At 39.6% G+C, this 18,407-nt stretch overlaps 1 protein-coding gene across 9 annotated transcripts in view; it reads right to left on the reverse strand.

Moving 5' to 3' along the window:
* The window catches only part of gulp1b (GULP PTB domain containing engulfment adaptor 1b), a 355,986-nt gene that overhangs the window by 215,228 nt on the left and 122,351 nt on the right, over positions 1 to 18,407 (reverse strand). The gene's annotated exons all lie outside the window — the stretch shown is intronic.

An 18,407-nucleotide genomic window follows, 5' to 3' on the forward strand; every position in this document is an offset into this window, starting at 1 on the left:
CCCATTCTAGTAGAAAGAATGCAAAATCATTTTTAAACAGTGAGACAATAGAAATTGCTGGGGATCAAAGGAAACTGGATGTCTGTGTACATAAATCATTCCAATTTAATATGAAAGGAATTAGAAAGGCAAATGGTACATTACCCTTAATAGCAGGAGGACTTGAGAATAGGGTTGAGACATTTACCATCCATCATATAGGGTTCTGGTGAGGCGAGACCAGATCTGAACTATTATGTACAAGTTTAGCCTCCTAATTTATTCAACAAAGAATAACTCGACTCATCCCCATTAGTACTGGAGAACCGGGGGCTGCATTCTTAGCCTCCTGCTCTACTCGCTTTACACTTATGACTATGTGGCTCGGTACGAGAACAACGCCATCTACAGATTTGCTGATGATACTACGGTAGTGGGTTGTATAAAAAAAAGTGAAATCAGCATGCAGGATGGAGACTGAAAACTTAACTGAAGGGTGCACCAACAATCTCACTCTCAATGTCACCAAAAACAAGGAGCTGATTGTTGACTTCAGGAAGAGAAATCCAGAAGTGTACGATTAACTGATCATTGGGGGGACATCAGAGGTGGAGAGGGTGAGCAAAGTTAAGATCTTGGGAGTTACTATCTCAGAGGATATGACATCACGAAGAAAGCACATCAGTACTTCTGCTTTCTCAGGAGTTTGCGGAGCTTGGTATGACATTGGAAACCCTGACAAATTTCTACAGATGTGAGGTGAGTGTGCTGATTGGCTACATCATGGTATGGAGATACTAATACCCCTGAGCATAAATCCCTGCAAAAGGTAGTGGACACAGTCTAAGACATCACAAGCAAAACACTCCCCATCATCGAGAACATCAACTGGGAACGCTGCTGTCAGAGAACAGCAGCGAACATCAAGGATCCACATTTCCCAACACATGGTCTGTTCTCGCTGCTACCATCTGGAAAGAGATACAAGTGCCACAAGACTCACACCACCAGGTTTAGGAACAGCTGCTCCCCCTCCACCATCAGACTCCTCAACAACAAACTCAATCAGGGACTCGTTTAAGAACTCTTAATCTTGCTCTTTATTGATTTTTTTTCTCTCTGTATTGCACAACTTGTCTACATTTCTTTATTTGTTTACATGTGCATGTTGAATAGTTTTTTTTCTGCACTACCAATTGTTACGAGCCCAGATGACTCCAAAAACCAACAACAGAAATTCACCAAGACGATGGATACTTAAACAAAAATGTTTTTAATTTTCTTCATACATAATAATAAGATCAATATTCAACTTATTACTATTAACTTAACCCTCTTCTAATTCTACGTGCACGTGTATGTCACGAGTACGTGTTCAGTAAAGTTCTTTGTTTCACTGTCCAATCATTTACTTTTCACTTCTCCAAGTTCACTGGTATCAGGCAATTTCTGAACTGTGCAGAGAATTTAACATTTATGATCTTCACCAGGCTCTGGTGCTTTAACTTAAATTGTTACTGTTCTTTGTTGGTTTCACAGATATTCACTGCTCATTGGATACACACTAACTGATCTCCTTCAATCAGCCACTTTGGTATCTTACCAAAGAAGCTTGTTCCCTCGTGGTATTTTTCCAAGTGATAATCTTTTCTTCCAGGTTACCACAAAGAATTGTTTTTTTCCACCTATTACATGAGAAACACAATAACCAGCCAAAGCCTCTTGTAAATGATTACAAGGGTTTAGAATAGACTGAATTTGGAACTCAAAACCAGTCTTGAAATGGGGTCTTGCAGCAGGTCGGCAGAACATGCAGTCTTCACACCAACTCCTGCAATAAACTGACTGTGTGTATCTCTCTCTCTCCCCCCAAAGATTGGCTTTTTTTTTCTCTCTCTCTGCAAAACCACGTGACCCCCTCTTAGAACAGCAGACTTCAACCAGAAATTTGGATCACTGGCATCAGTTTAGCAGTTAATCAGTTTCTGAGCCTGGACATCTGTTCAAGCACCTTGTTCATTTAAAGACAATAATCCATTTCAATTCTACAACATCAGTCCAATTAACACCTACTTGTGAAGTCTTCACAGGCATTCTTCATGGTTTCTGTAAAGTCACTGTGGACATGAAGGCTCCACCTGCACAGGGTTTTGCATTTCAAATGAGATGTCTGTTTATTAAGTGTGACCTGAACAAAACACCCACAATCTATACCTTTTTAAGATAATATTTTATCTTTTTTTTAATTAACCCATTCTGTAACACAATAAATTGTAATTTGGCCTCACCTGCAGGAAAAAGAATCTCAGTATGTGATGTTATGTATGTACTCTGACAATAAATCTGAAATCTGATTATTGGAACAAGAGGTTTGCTTTACAAGGAAATATCAAACAAACTGTCCTACACTTCAGTGGAGTTGCTGTCTCAAAATAAGAGTGTTGCTGGTCAGGATGAGAAAACGCTTTCTAGACAGAGAGTTATCAAAAAAAAATCATCCTCTGAATAATTTGAAGACAAAGATTCTATTCTCATCCTATTTACCAGCAATTGGTCTGTAGCCTACAGGCCTTGTGAAATACTGAATGTTCAGATGATTGTTTATGATATATGCTCAGCACAAGGTACAACAGTTTCTCAGATTTCAGTATATTGGGATGTTTTCCTAACTGGCATCATAAATATAAAATGCAATCGTATTCATTTTAGCCCATGTATAGGAATGGAGAAAATATAGTAAAATTTCAATATTTAATATTAAATCAAAATATATCAGAATCAGGATTCATTGTCATGAACAAGTTATGAAATTCTGTGTTTTGCGGCAGCCTCATAGTGTAAACCTTCACATTATAACCATCTTACGACATAACTATTAAAAAAATTAAAATAAAAGTGGACGAAAAGTAAACCAGTGTCTTTGGTTCATTAATTATTCAGGAATCTGATGGCAGCAGGGAAGAAGCTGTCCTTATGCCATTGAGTGCTCATCTTTAGGCTCCTGTACCTTTTCCCCAATGGTGGAAAAGTGAAGAGGACATGGCCTGGGTGGTGGGAGTCCTTGAGGATAGAGGCTGACTTTTTAAGACATTGCCTCATGTAGATGTCCTCAATGGAGTGAAGTCTAATGCCTGTGCTGTCGCAGGCTGAGTTAATTCTTGTCCTGAGAGTTGGCACCTCCATACCAGACACTGATGCAATGAGCTAGAATCCTTTTCACGGTACACCTGTTGATATTTACGAGCCTTCAGTGACATACTGATCTGCCTCAGACACCTCACAAAGTATAGCCGCTTGTGAGCTTTCTTTTGTGATTGCATCAACATGGAGGCTCCAGGACAGATCTCGGAGCGGTTGACACCCAGGAGTTCTTGACCCTCTCCACTACTGAGCCCTCAATGAGGACTGGGTCCTCATCGCGCAATCAGATACATAAAACAATAAAGTCTTGTACCTCTGCAAAACCCAATTAAATGACATTTCTCAACAAAAGATTTAACACTTCCATATAATGTTTAACGATGAAAGTTGATCATTATTTAATAGCACTTTAATTAGAAATAATAGTCATAAAACCCATTGCTAGGGAAGAATGAAAGCTTTGCATTAATTGGTAAGTTTGTTTTAAATCATTCACAGACCCACTAAAGGAGCAGCAATTTCTAACTTGCAATATTTATCACAACATCTGGTTCAATAAAATCTTCTTCATCTATAATGAAAGGATAGATAAAGTGAGTTTTGACCTGTTAATGGTCCCTTATATTTAGGTTCAGTTTTCAGCCTACTAATCATTATATAATCCTGCTGAGATCTAAAGCTTGAGCAATGACATTAAATTATACCACTTGAATGACTGACATTGGGCAAAAGGTTACAAGTAGAATCAAATGAAAAAGTATCATTGCAAGGTTGTTGATGCACTATAATGTGATTTTCAATTACTTGTAAATCATCCCACAAAAATATAGGAAAATTAATGACCCATTCTGTTATTGATGCATGATAACAAAAACAATTTTCAGATAGTTCAGAAAACACAGCAAATGAACAAAGCAATCCATTTCCAAGAGAGATGAGGTTTATACATAAAATAATCTCCAGTTTCATGTGAAAGTTTTTTCTTGTTTTGGTCTGTTCTTTGAAATCTTCTTTGCTGAGTTTCATTTGGCAATACAATTAACATAAAATAATGAACAACACTGATGCATTTCTAAACTGAAAAGGATCAAGATAATGCGCCACATTTTTAAAGACTAAAACTATTAAGTGGCTGTGGAATTTAACTTCAGTAATATCAAGCTCCCCTCAATCTTACATTCCTCAACTCGTGGAAGAAATATCTCTCCATGTCCCTGTCTGGTTTTTTTGTTTGGATCATTCTGTAAATCGTGTGGCAGAGTAAAACATAGGGAGAAACATTGCTGCAAGCAAAAAGGGACAGTAAGGATTTTTAACTGTAATCTCATAGCCCATTAGCGTTGAAAACTTACAAAACGTGTGGCATTAGCTCCCATCAGCTCAAAGAATCTGTGTGGCTTTCTTCTTAATAAATTTTTGAGCTTGGGATGTAGCTCCATTCTTTTCCTTACCTGAATTAAGTGTTCACAAGTTAATGATTGAACCTTTTTCCTGTTTATTAAATGGAGGAATAAATAGAGGCAAAAAAAGGACAGGTGCTAGCTCAGACTCGACATTCATCACAGGCTGCAGGGTACCTAAAAGAAAATTGTATGGGAAGAGGTTGACAGTAGGCAGCTCTGATTAATCCACAAGGTTCTATATGCAAGATCATTTTGATCACATTAGGCAGAAGAGGTAGCAAGGTGCCTGTGGGTGCCGCTACTCCATCTACAATCCTGTATAGCTTTAACTGCATCAGTACAATTGCACCACCAGAAAATTACATCATACCTCAAAGCTACAAATGCAAAGGATACATTTGAGGCTCCCCACAATATGGCCCAGAGTGTCATGGTATACATGTGGGTTAATATGCCAATCCTGGTGCCTGCCACATTGACCACCGCCAGTGGCTGATATTGCCTCAAACCGTACATCTTGGCGCCTCACAGTTCGGCGGGCAGCAACCTCCTTTGAAGAAGACCGCAGAGCCCACCTCACTGACAAAAGACAAAGGAGGAAAAACCCAACACCCAACCCCAACCAACCAATTTTCCCTTGCAACCGCTGCAACCGTGTCTGCCTGTCCCGCATCGGACTTGTCAGCCACAAACGAGCCTGCAACTGACGTGGACATTTACCCCCTCCATAAATCTTCGTCTGCGAAGCCAAGCCAAAGAAGAAAGAGAATATGCCAATCTACAAAAAAAACTACAGCTGAAGGAGACATCACGGAATGAGGAATAGTTGGAAGCAGAGAAAGGAAGAGGAGCACAATATGCTGTAGCCAGAGGGAGAGGTATTGTTAACCACAAAAATTTTCAAAAGGTCCATTTGCATTAACAAGCCTCCTCACCCTGTTAATCACACCCATAGTGCAACATTAAAGAACCTGGACACTATTCAACAATCCATTTAAAGAGAAAACTCAACTACTGCAGTGAAGACCATAAGACACAAGAGTAGAAATAGGCTATTCAGCCCATCAAGTCTGCCCTGATATTTAATCATGAATTGATCCATTTTCCCAATCAGCCCGGCCTTCTCCCCATACCATTGATCCTATGGCTAATCAAAAACACAATCTCTGTCTTTCTTTTTTTATTAGTTTTTATATTAAATACTGGATATGCGTGTGTGTGTGTGTGCACGCGTGTGTATATATACGTACATCTATATGTACACACGTTTCATTCCTTTTCTTCATTGTATATATAATGATAAAACTTCAAACAGTATAAACTCCGTCCCCTCTCCACTGCACTGGGTGAAGACAGAAAAGACATATATATTTATATGTTTATGTGTATATAGAGATAGAGATAGAGAGATAGAGAGAGAGAGAGAGAGAGAGAGATAGAGAGAGAGAGATAGAGAGAGAGAGATAGAGAGAGAGAGATAGAGAGAGAGATAGAGAGAGAGAGATAGAGAGAGAGAGATAGAGAGAGAGAGATAGAGAGAGAGAGATAGAGATAGATAGAGATAGATAGATAGAGATAGATAGATAGAGATAGATAGATAGAGATAGATAGATAGAGATAGATAGATAGAGATAGATAGATAGAGATAGATAGATAGATAGATAGAGATAGATAGATAGAGATAGATAGATAGAGATAGATAGATAGAGATAGATAGATAGAGATAGATAGATAGAGATAGATAGATAGAGATAGATAGATAGAGATAGATAGATAGATAGATAGATAGATAGATAGATAGATAGATAGATAGATAGATAGATAGATAGATAGATAGAAATAGATAGATAGATAGAGATAGATAGATAGAGATAGATAGAGATAGATAGATAGAGATAGATAGATATAGATAGATATAGATAGATATAGATAGATATAGATAGATAGAGATGGATAGATTTTAAAAAACCCACCGAATCTATTCTATGAAAAAAAAACTAACCCCCCAAAAAAAAAATCTAAGCAGCTCATCCTGAGGGTTACATATATTTTGTAACTATTACTTCATCCCGTGAATCAAAAAACAAATGTAAAACTATATCTCATCTGGAAGAGTGCGTACATCTAATCACATTAAAAACATTTACATCAAATGAAAATAAGACATAAAAGGTCACCATGTATCTTCAAATTTCACCAATGAATCAAATACATTATATTTTTTCTAAACAAACAGGATATGAGAGAACCAATGAACCATTGTTGGAGGTCTAGAGTCTTTTCTATTTGAATACGATGGATCTTCTAGCCAGCAATTTAGTGAAGGCCACAGCCCATTGCACAGGTACAGAAAAAAAACTCCCTGTGTCTGTTCAAAAACCCCAAAAAGAGCAGTTATTGGATTGGATCGTAGGTCCACCTGAAGCACAGTTGAAAAGATATTAAAAATTTCTTTCCAATAGATTTCTAAGGATGGACAAGACCAAAACATATGTGTCAATGTAGTAATATCAGGTTTGCATCTGTCACAAGTAGGGTTAATATTAGGAAAGATACAAGCCAGCTTATCTTTGGACATGTGAACACGATGCACCACTTCGAATTGGAATAATCAATGTCGGGCACATATTGAAGATGCATTCACCAGTTTAAAAATCTTGTCCCATTGATCCTACAATAAGGGTCTTGCAAGTTCCAGTTCCAAAGCCTTTTTAACCTTATCGAGTACTACTGGATGTAATTTCAATAATCTAGCCTCCAGAATTCCAATTAATCTTTTCTGAGAAGGATTCAATTGAAAAATATTGTCAACTAGACTAGGTGGATATACAAATGGAAAGTCTGGTAATGTGGTATTTAAGAAATTTCTAATCTGTAAATTTCTAAAAAATTAACATTTGGTAAGTCATATTTACTTGCCAACTGTTCAAAAGACATTAAACAACCTTCTTTAACTCAATATGCAAAAGTAGTAAAATATTTTTGATTTTCCACAGAGAAAAAGACTGATCAATTACAGAAGGACAAAAAAATAATAATTTTGTGAGATTACACTGGATAAAACAAAGTTTCTTAATTTAAAAAAAATTCCTAAATTGGAACTAGGTTTGCTATATATGTTTGGGTATTCAATTAGATATATCCTTATTGATCTTGGGAAAACTAAATGGAAGAAACATAATAAAGAGGCCCAATTTCTGTCTTAAATACACCCAATGACCAGATCTCCACAACCATTTGTGGCAACAAATTCCACAGATTTACCACCCTTTGGTGAAAGAAATTCCGATACATCTCTGTTCAAAGTGGACGGTCTTCAATCCTGATATTGTACCATCTTGTCCTGGACTCTCCCACCAATGGGAAACAACCTTTCTACATCTACTCTGTCCATGCCTTTCAACATTTGAACTGTTTTAATGAGATTCCCCCTCCCCCCACCTCTCCGAAATTCCAAGAGCTGTCAAACTCTCATGATATGATAACCCTATCATTCCTGGAATCATCCAAGTGAAACTCCTTTGAATTTTCTCCAACATCAGCACATCTTTTCTTGAATGAGGGGCCCAAAACTGCACTCAAGTGAGGTCTTAGTTAGTGCACATGGCATTGCTAAGGTTTGGATTTTTTTGCCAAGCACAGTAATGGTCTTAAATTTGCATACAAGCTAAATTCGATGAATGAATGCTGCGACTTTATTCAGATTCCAGATTTATTGTCAGAATGCATACATGACATCACACAAAACCTTGAGATTTCTTTTTCCTGCTGGCGCAGCAGAATTATAGAGCACAAAATAAACTGTACACAGTGTAAAACGTATAAACAAAGAACTGTAAACAGATAACAAATGTAAACAAACTGTGCAATACAGAGAGAACAAAAAGAAAATCAATAAAGACCACAAGTAAGAGACCTTAAATGAGTCCCTGATTGAGTTTGTTGTTTAGGAGTCTGATGGTGGAGGGGTAGCAGCTTTTCCTGAACCTGGTGGTATGAGTCTTGTGGCACCTAGACCTCTTTCCTGATGGCAGCAATGAGGACAGAGCATGTGCTGGGTGGTGAAGGTCTTTAATGATTGCTGCTGATCTATGACGGTCGCATATCCTGTAGATGTACTCAGTAGTTGGGGAGAGTTTTGCCTGTGTTGACATGGGCTGTCTATGACCTTTTGGACAGATTTATGCTCAGGAATATTGGTGTCCCCAGACCAGACCACGACACAGCCAGTCAGCACACATTCCACCACACCTATATAGAAATTTGCAAGAGTTTCTGATGTCATAGCAAACCACAAACTCCTGAAGAAGTAAAGGCACTGACGTACTTTCTTCATGATGCCATTTGTGTGTTGGGTCCAGGAAAGATCCTCCGAAATAGTTTCTCCCCAGAATTTAATTTGCTCAACCTCTCCACCTCTGATCCCCAGTGATCACTGGATTGTATAACCTCTGGCTTTCCTTTCCTGAAGTCAACAATCAGATCCTTAGTTTTGATGACATTGAGGTCAAGGCTGTTGTTGGTGCACCATTCAGTCAAGTTTTCAATCTCTCTCTTGTTTGCTAACTCATCCCCTTCCTTTATACCGCCCACTACCACAGTATCATTGGAAAATTTGTAGATGGTGTTAATGTTGTGCCGAAGCACACAGTCAAAGGTGTAAATTAAGTAAAGCAGGGGGCTAAGAGCACAGCCCTATGGTGCTCCAGTACTGATGGAGATTGTGGAGAAGTTCTTACCAATCTTCTCTGATCGTGGTCTGAAGGCGAGGAAATTCATGATCCAATTACACAGTGGGGTGTTAGCTCCCAGGTCTTGGAGTTTGCTGATCAGTTTTAAGGAGATAATGATGTTAAATGCTGAATTGTAGCCGATAAAGGGCATCCTGATACATAAATTTTTGCTGTCCAGGTGTTCCAAGGCCTTGTGAAGAGCTAATGAGATGGCATCCACCATGAACTGGTTACTACAATAGGCGAAGTGGAACATATCAAGGTCACCCCTCAGACACGAGCTGATCTGCTTAATCACCAGCCTTTCAAATCACTTCAACACTGTTGATTTAAATTCTATTGGTTGATAGTCATTAAGGAAGGTTACTGCACTCTTCTTGGTATGATTGATGCCTGTTTGAGGCAGGTGGGTACCACACCCTGCTGGAGTGAGATATTGAAGATATCCTTGAATATCTTGGTAAGTTGATCGACACAGATTTTTAACATTCGGCCAGGTACCCCATCCGCCCAGATACTTTCCTCTGATTCACTCTCCAGATGGCAGCACTCAACATCAACCTCAGGTACAGACAGGATGGGATCATCAGGGGATGTGGGTGAGGGGAGTGTGGCTCTTTGCTGTTATTGTTGTCAAATTAGCCATAGGTGTTGGGTTCCTCTGGAAGAGATACTTTGGCAACATCGATTGCGCTACACTTTCTGTGTAAAAGGTAGGAACTCGGAATGGGGTGGGGAGCGCGTCATTCCAGTCACGCCAGCAGCAGAGGTAGTCACAGGACCAAATCAACATTTATATGAAAAGGGCAATCCGCCGTCGGGGACCAAGACAGGAAAGGATGTGTAGGTGTACTGCTTTTGACGGGATACCCATGGCCATATAAGAACACCCCAACTTCATGGTGATAGCTTCAGACACTGCTCCATGCCAGGTCAGTACTGTAGACGTCACTTGGAAGGGTTGCAGATAAGGTGAGTACTTCATTGAAGCTGAGCTGTAGTATTGCTATCGATCAAATTCCGATAGATCAGTGGATTTCAAGCCTTTTCTTTCCAGTCACATACCACCAAGTGTTTCTTATGCCACAGGTGGTCTGTGATTAGTAAGAGATTGCTTAAGGTGATATGTGAGTGGAAAGAAAAAGTTTGAAAATCACTGTTTTAATTGTACCTCATTGACTCATTATGTGCATGGTTTCAGAACTCCAAAGGAAATGGGTCAATGACAATTTTTTTCAAGCAAAATATTTCATTAAGAATTGGGTCTACAGCAGTGATTCTCAACTTCCCTTCCCACTCACATACCACCTTAAGTAATCCCTTACTAATCAAAGAACACCAATGGCATAGGGATTACTTAAAGTGGTATGTGAGTGGAAAGAAAAAGTTTGAAACCACTGATAAAGATAAATAGATCTATATGAAATATAGAAGAATCCCCACTTCTTTATCTCACAAGGGGACATAATTTTGCAAATTCACTGTAAGACATGTACAATAAAATCCGAGTCAGCTATTTAGCCCTTTTTGCCTTCTTCACCCTTCAAAGCAGCTGTGGTTGCCAATACTTTGGTGCTAATTTCCTGCACTAGTCCCATATTCAATGATTTTGTAAAGTACAATATTGTATCACTTCCTATGTTAAAGCTACTTTTGGTCAAATTGAATAGTTTAATTTTTAGAATGCATTTTCATTTCTCCTTTCTGATAGTGGTAATGTATCATTGAATCTTCATGTGGATTCCACCATCAAATTAATTTGCATTAAAAAGTGAAAAGCATATGCAGTTCCTATTTTCTGGTATCCATTGTTAATTCCCATTTGCTATATCATGTTTTGTTTCCATAAGCGTACTCATTGGATTCCCATGAAATTTTCAATTAACTTGCAAAAATTTGGATGTAAATACCAGCTACACAGTGAAATATTGTAATGGGCATGTACTCTTTAACGTTCTCCCATTTGTTTCCCATTATGATTTTCCCATGTTCTTTTATAAATTGTGTATTTATGTTTTATTAAATTGTGTGCCTATTTTCCTGCACTTTTTTTATATAAATTGTGCACATGTGTTTTATTCCTGCCATGATTTTAATTAATAGTTGTGTTAACAAAAGTAACATTTGATAGCAAACCCTTGTGTCCAGACTCGGTCTCTCTCGAACCTGACATTTTCTCAACACAACAATGACCAGTGTGGAGACTGACAGCAGGCCACCATGAGAGTATTCTGACGGCCCGCTACCAGCCCCCAACGATAGATGCCAGTGATGTTAGTGAGCCATGCAGCGACGATCATCACTGTTGGGATTATTCACCATCATCACCCTAATTTCCACTTCACATATAAGTGGATCTTATGTGCCGTCAAATACGCTATGTTATACAACATGCTAGATGCTGACGCCAACCCTGTTGTGTTATACGTCCCGCTTTCTTTGCTCCCGGAACTGTGAAAAATTACACACTGGCCCAGCATTATTTGGTTCAGTGTAAACAATCAAAGCTGGCTTGATGACAGCTCCTCTTTACTATGTAAAAAGCCTGCAGTGAACTGAGAACCTCTGTCTCATCCACATCATTAAAATCTGATTGTCATCGCATTCTCATCTGCAAATTGCTTGATTTTCCTATATTGTATCAATATCTACACTGCACAATACTTCATTGTCCCAAAACACCTTTTAGACAAGGAAATGTTTATAAATGATCAACTACTACAAGGAAACACACATCCCAGAGTGTGAGTGGTTAAGCTCTGAGATTTATTGAGGTTGGAAAGGATCCTTTTAAACAGCTCCCAATTTTGTTTGGCTGACATCAGCCGCATGAATAACAATAGCAGGTGGGAACATTCTTGCATGTGAATACCCTTCTTCCCCAGCCTGTTATTGATTTGTTAACTGGGCAGTTTGCCAGTGCAATTTTAGGGATCTGGTCTTATACTGGTCCAGCTTTCAACCGTGCACCGCGCAATGTGCCGGCTTGATCACCGCGCTGACAGGCTGCCACACAAGATTATTTCTTTTGAATAATTGAGACATCACAACTGATGATGAAGTTGATATTGCTCAGAAAAGAACTCAAGGTGCCAAACGTAAAATGACTTCTGGATGATCAAATTGGTAAAGAGTGAGCTGCAAACTGCGTTGTATCACCTATCACCTGGCATCACTGCAGATATTGATAGAGGAAATGGCAAGGAAGAGTAAAATCCAAAGAAGACATCAGATGGCTCTTCTATTGGAGCATGCCTTGGAAACAGCAGTGATTTCCAGTCCTAATGATCTGCCATCGCTCCAAGGGCATTTACAGATGGGTATAAAATGTTAACTCTTAACCTCAAAAATAAATATACTAAAAAAAAATTATTGCAGCTATTCAATTCAAACTCCAAAGGTAGGTGGATCCCGAAATCTGGATGACAACTATTGTGCTTTTACTCAATGTGAAAGGTCTAGTTCTCTCTGAATTGGCAATATGCACCCTTGGGCTCTCTGGGACACATTTGAGGGTGGCTCCCTATCTATGCTTGTTATAAAGAGCACATTTGTAGCAAACAAACAGCTAGTTACTTGTTTCAAGCCAGACATCAAGTGCTTTCACAAAATTTAGCCCAGGTATCAATCTCTATACTGGTAATGGAACTTCCAAGGCCTGGTCTGTTCTCAGTACTTTCTGGACAAGAAACATCTGGAAATTAAAGGATAATGGTTACGAGTTACTCTGGTTTTACAGCAATTCAGAAGTCAAACTTCAAAACGGAGCAAGATTTATCAAAGTAGATAAATGTACATTTTCACAAGTGAGAAATGCACAAAATCAAAGACATGGAAACAAATGGAACCTTCGCAGGAAAACTTGTAATGTAAATCATTCTCAATAGGACCAGTAATATAAAGAGTTTGTTATGGTTGCTCAGAGCACAGAGATTCATTCTTCCACAGCCAGCCTCAGCCAATTTATAATTCTATGTAGTAAATCAATTTCTCCTGTGAAACTAGGACAGAATCTGAAAGTACACTAAAGAAGGAAATGTCCAATTATGAGACATTTGGTCAGCACACATGTAAAGGGAGAAGCAGCAATTTTTTTTAAACAGAAAGGATTGCATTAAATGAAAAGATGGGAAGGCGACTTTGAGTCTTAGAACCATAGAACACTACAGCCCAGAAACAGGCCCCTTTTCTGTGCCAAAACATTTTTTTTTACTAGTCCCATTGATCTGAACCCAATCCATAGGTCTCCATACCTATCCCATCAATGTGCCGGTCCAAATTCTTCTTAAGTGGTAAAATTGAGCCCGCATTTACCACTTCAGTTGGCAGCTCATTGCCCATTCCCATCACTCTCTGGTGAAGACGTTCCCCCTAAACCTTTCCCCTTTCACTCTTAACTCATGTCCTCTGGTTTGTATCTCACCTACCCTCAGTTGAAAAAGCCTACCTACATTTACTCTCTATCCCCCTCATAGTTTTAAATATCTCGATCAAATCTCCCCTCATTCTTCCACACTCCAGAGAAAAAAGTCCTAACTTGTTTAACCTTTCCCTGTAACTCAGATCCTGAAGTCCTGTCAATGTCCTAGTAAATAATCTTCTCTACACTTTTTCTCTTTTATTGCTATCTTTCCTGTAGTTGGGCGACCAATGTCTTTACAACTTTATCATAACATCCCTGCTCCTATAATCAATATATTAATTTCTGAAGACCAATATGGCAAAAGCTCTCTCTACAACCCTAGCCACCCATGATGCCACTTTCAGGGAATTATGTACCTGTATTCCCAGGTCCTACTGTTCTTCTGCATTCCTCAGTGCCCTACCATTTACCATGTTCTTTCTTGGTTTGTCCTTCCAAAATGCAAAACCTCACACTTATCTGCCATAAATTCTATAGTGCATTTTTCAACCCATTTTTCCAGCTGGTTCAGATCCCTTTGCAAGCTTTGAAAACCTTCTTTGCTGCCCACATTGCCTCCAATCAGTGTCATCTGCAAATTATCTTCCAGATCATTGATATAGGTGATAAACAACAATGGTCACAGAACTGATCCCTGAGGCACATCACTAGTCACAACCCTCCACTTTGAGAAGCCATCATTACCACCACTCTCTGCCTTCTCCCTTCTAACCATTGCTAAATCCGGTTCACTACTTCACCATAAATACCTAGTGTATGAACCTTCCAGACTAACCTCCCTTTTGAGACCTTGTCAAAGGCCTTACTAAAGTCCACGTGGAAACAGCCACACCCTTTCCTTCATCAACTTTCCTGGTAACCTCCTCAAAAAACTCTACAAGATTGGTTAAACATGGCCAACCATGCACAAACCCATGTTGATGATCCCTAATCAGTTTCTCGCTATCCAAATAATTGAATATCCAATCCCTCAGAACATCTTCCAAAAATTTACCTACTACTAACATCAGGCTCACTGGCCTATAATTTCCAGGGTTATTTTTGGAGCCTTTTATAAATAATGGAACAATGTGAGTTACCCTCCAATCCTCTGGCACCACATCAGAGCCCCTGCAATTTCTACACAAGCCTCCCTCAAGGTCGAAGGGAATATCTTGTCAAACCCTATGGATTTGTCCACCCTTATTGACTTAAGACAGGAAGCATTCCTCCTTTTTAAACTATGTAGGTTCCATGACCTCACTCACTGCTTGATTTTCTTACTTCTCACAACTCTGTGCCTGTTTCCTGAGTGAATACTGAAGAATACTTGTTCTCCACTAGCAATCATCTGAGAAACAAATACCGATGCACTAGAAACAACTGATGATTCATAATGTTTTAGTTTATGCAAATGTTTTAGTCCAATGCAAATCAATGACAGTTTACCTCTTTCTATTAATGAGAAAAAGAATACCCCATCCCATGCTCTCATTTCTTCACCCACAATCTCAAGGAAAACCAGACAATGTATCTTGTTTTCCTTTCTTGGCATTCCACATGGACTGCTCCATCATCCACTCATCCTTGTAATTGCCCCATGGTACCAACACTGTTGGAGGAACAACATCTAAAATTCTCTCTCACCAGATGACATCAGCATCGACTTCTCCAGTTTCCAATAGGCCACTTCTCTGTCCCTCTTTCCCTCTCCCTATCATTCTTTCTACTTTCCTCAAGCTTTGCACTGCCTTCCCTTCCCTCTCCCTATCATTCTTTCTACTTTCCTCAAGCTTTGCACTGCCTTCCCTTCCCTCTCCACTCAGACAGCTAACCCATTCCCCTTTCAAATCTCAGCTTTTTTCTCTTCCACCCTCTTACCTATATCCACCTTTACTCTTCCCTTGCCCCTTCTTCTCTCCTCTCCCATCCTCCCCCTACCTTTTTATTCAGATGCTTGACTGTGATTTGCTCACACGATGGGTTTAGGCCCAAAATGCTGATTGTAACACTTAGCTTCCGAAAGACACTGCGTAACCTGCTGAGTTTCTCCAGCACTTTTGTGCACTGCTCGACAATCACAGCGTCTGCAAACCTTCCTGTTTAATGACTCTTCTTGAGCTTCTGTCCACATCTACCAGAAATTAAAGCAGTGTAGTTATAAACCTTATTTTTTTAAATGAATTCATTGCAATATACAACAACCCCAAATATTCCTTCTGATCAGTTAAGCTAGGAACATTGGTAATAGCTTTAATCTTCTATTCAAATGGATATTTCCAAGTACACCTATTATTCCAACCTGCTATCTCGGCTGCACCATTTCATCAGATGCAAGGATCGACAATGAGATAGACAACAGACTCGCCAAGGCAAATAGCGCCTTTGGAAGACTACACAAAAGAGTCTGGAAAAACAACCAACTGAAAAACCTCACAAAGATAAGCGTATACAGAGCCGTTGTCATACCCACACTCCTGTTCGGCTCCGAATCATGGGTCCTCTACCGGCACCACCTACGGCTCCTAGAATGCTTCCACCAGCGTTGTCTCCGCTCCATCCTCAACATCCATTGGAGCGCTTACACCCCTAACGTCGAAGTACTCGAGATGGCAGAGGTCGACAGCATCGAGTCCACGCTGCTGAAGATCCAGCTGCGCTGGATGGGTCACGTCTCCAGAATGGAGGACCATCGCCTTCCCAAGATCGTGTTATATGGCGAGCTCTCCACTGGCCACCGTGACAGAGGTGCACCAAAGAAAAGGTACAAGGACTGCCTAAAGAAATCTCTTGGTGCCTGCCACATTGACCACCGCCAGTGGGCTGATAACGCCTCAAACCGTGCATCTTGGCGCCTCACAGTTTGGCGGGCAGCAACCTCCTTTGAAGAAGACCGCAGAGCCCACCTCACTGACAAAAGGCAAAGGAGGAAAAACCCAACACCCAACCCCAACCAACCAATTTTCCCTTGCAACCGCTGCAATCATGTCTGCCTGTCCCGCATCGGACTTGTCAGCCACAAACGAGCCTGCAGCTGACGTGGACTTTTTACCCCCTCCATAAATCTTCATCCGCGAAGCCAAGCCAAAGAAGAAGAAGAAGAAGAATACTGCTTCCAAATTCTACATTTGCTCATCTTTTGAGGCTCCCACTACCAGATTATACAGCAGCCCTTCCTTAGTTCCCTAAAAAATAGCTGGTACATTGCTAGGGGGATCTTTTTTTTGTGGGAGAGGGTGGCAGGAAAATAATAACTTGAGTGTTAAGTCATTGCATGTCCAACTTGATGGGCTGCTGCCCTCCAGACTAAACTGCAAATAAATCTAGTTTCGTACAAATCTAAAAGTACACTTGCCATCTCCATGAATCTAATCAACCTTTTTTTTCCCCACTCACGTACCACCTGAAGTAATCTCTAACTGACTACCGAGCACCTATGGCATAGGATATCATAGATGCTTTGTGGTTAGTAAAGGATAACTTAAGATGGTAGACGAGTGGAAAGAAAAAGGTTGAGAACCACTGATCTAATTGATTCATTATGCTTTAACACATGCACAGTGGTGTGCATACAGTAGTGCCCATTCAGACTACTTAACAGGTTCAATTATTTCTTCTCCAAAAGCATGTCAATTCTAGCCTTGATTTTGACTTCACTACTCTAGGCTGGAAGACCCCTGGCGTTGCATTAGAATCAACATGAATTTTGACTTGGGTGGCATTCAACTTGCCTAGCTCATTTTAGATCCATGCCTTCTTAGCACCTGCTATAATGTTCCAGCCTCACCCATCTTCATGATGAATGTTCCTCTAATCCAAGGGAATTCTGTTCAATCTCCCTCCTAACAGGTTTGGTCCAGAACATGCAACAACTTCTCATGTGACGTTTTAATCCATCTTTTTAATATTTAATCATCTTTTCAACAACTCCAGCTGTGACAATACTTCCATCTTATAAAGGTTCTCAGATTCAGCAGCCTTTCACGGGTTTAAATTTGCTCCAACCACTCAGCTGCATTTTTTTGTTGGGTTGTATCACCAACATGACACTCAGTGCCAAGTTTAAAGGACATTTGACTTTTGTTAAATCTGGCTTTCTTAACTTCCTCTAGACTAGTCTTCATTTGTTTCCTTTACCTGGTAAAACTGGGAGAGACCTGAGAAAGTTTGAGTGCCTTGCTTTAATTTTTTAACTTTTGTTTTCTAAACATTTTGCTTCCATCTCCAAGCTTTGGTGATATGATCCTTTAAACCAGTATTCAGGCAACATATGTTTCCCCCACATTGGTAATATCCTTCATTTACATGTTCAGTTTGCTTTGGAACACTATGCTTTGCTGTTTGTCCACCAGGCATATTGTGATGTGTAACAGCCCATCTCCTTTTAAGTTCTACATGTTTTTGCTGTCCAGCCATAGTAATTCTCTGTGCATTCTTTGAATCCAGTCATTATTAATTCTGCACACTAACCTGTCTCTAAACCAAAGAATTTGAAAGAATGTAATTGTAATTAGAGTCTTGTGATAACTTCCTCAACTCAGTTACACACCTAGCCACTATTTTAGGTATTATTATCCATGGATCAAACTTAAAACCTTTGAACAAACTGGCCTAGCTTTAGAATAAAATCCACCAATTTCTTATTTATTTTTTATTAATACATTTCCTTGGGCGAAACAGGTTTCTATTGGAGTAATTATGGCTTTGTCCCATTTTTAGAACAACCTCCGTGTACTTTAATCGTTGAAG

Source organism: Narcine bancroftii, chromosome 4 (assembly GCF_036971445.1).
Source record: "Narcine bancroftii isolate sNarBan1 chromosome 4, sNarBan1.hap1, whole genome shotgun sequence".
Lineage (NCBI taxonomy): Eukaryota > Metazoa > Chordata > Chondrichthyes > Torpediniformes > Narcinidae > Narcine > Narcine bancroftii.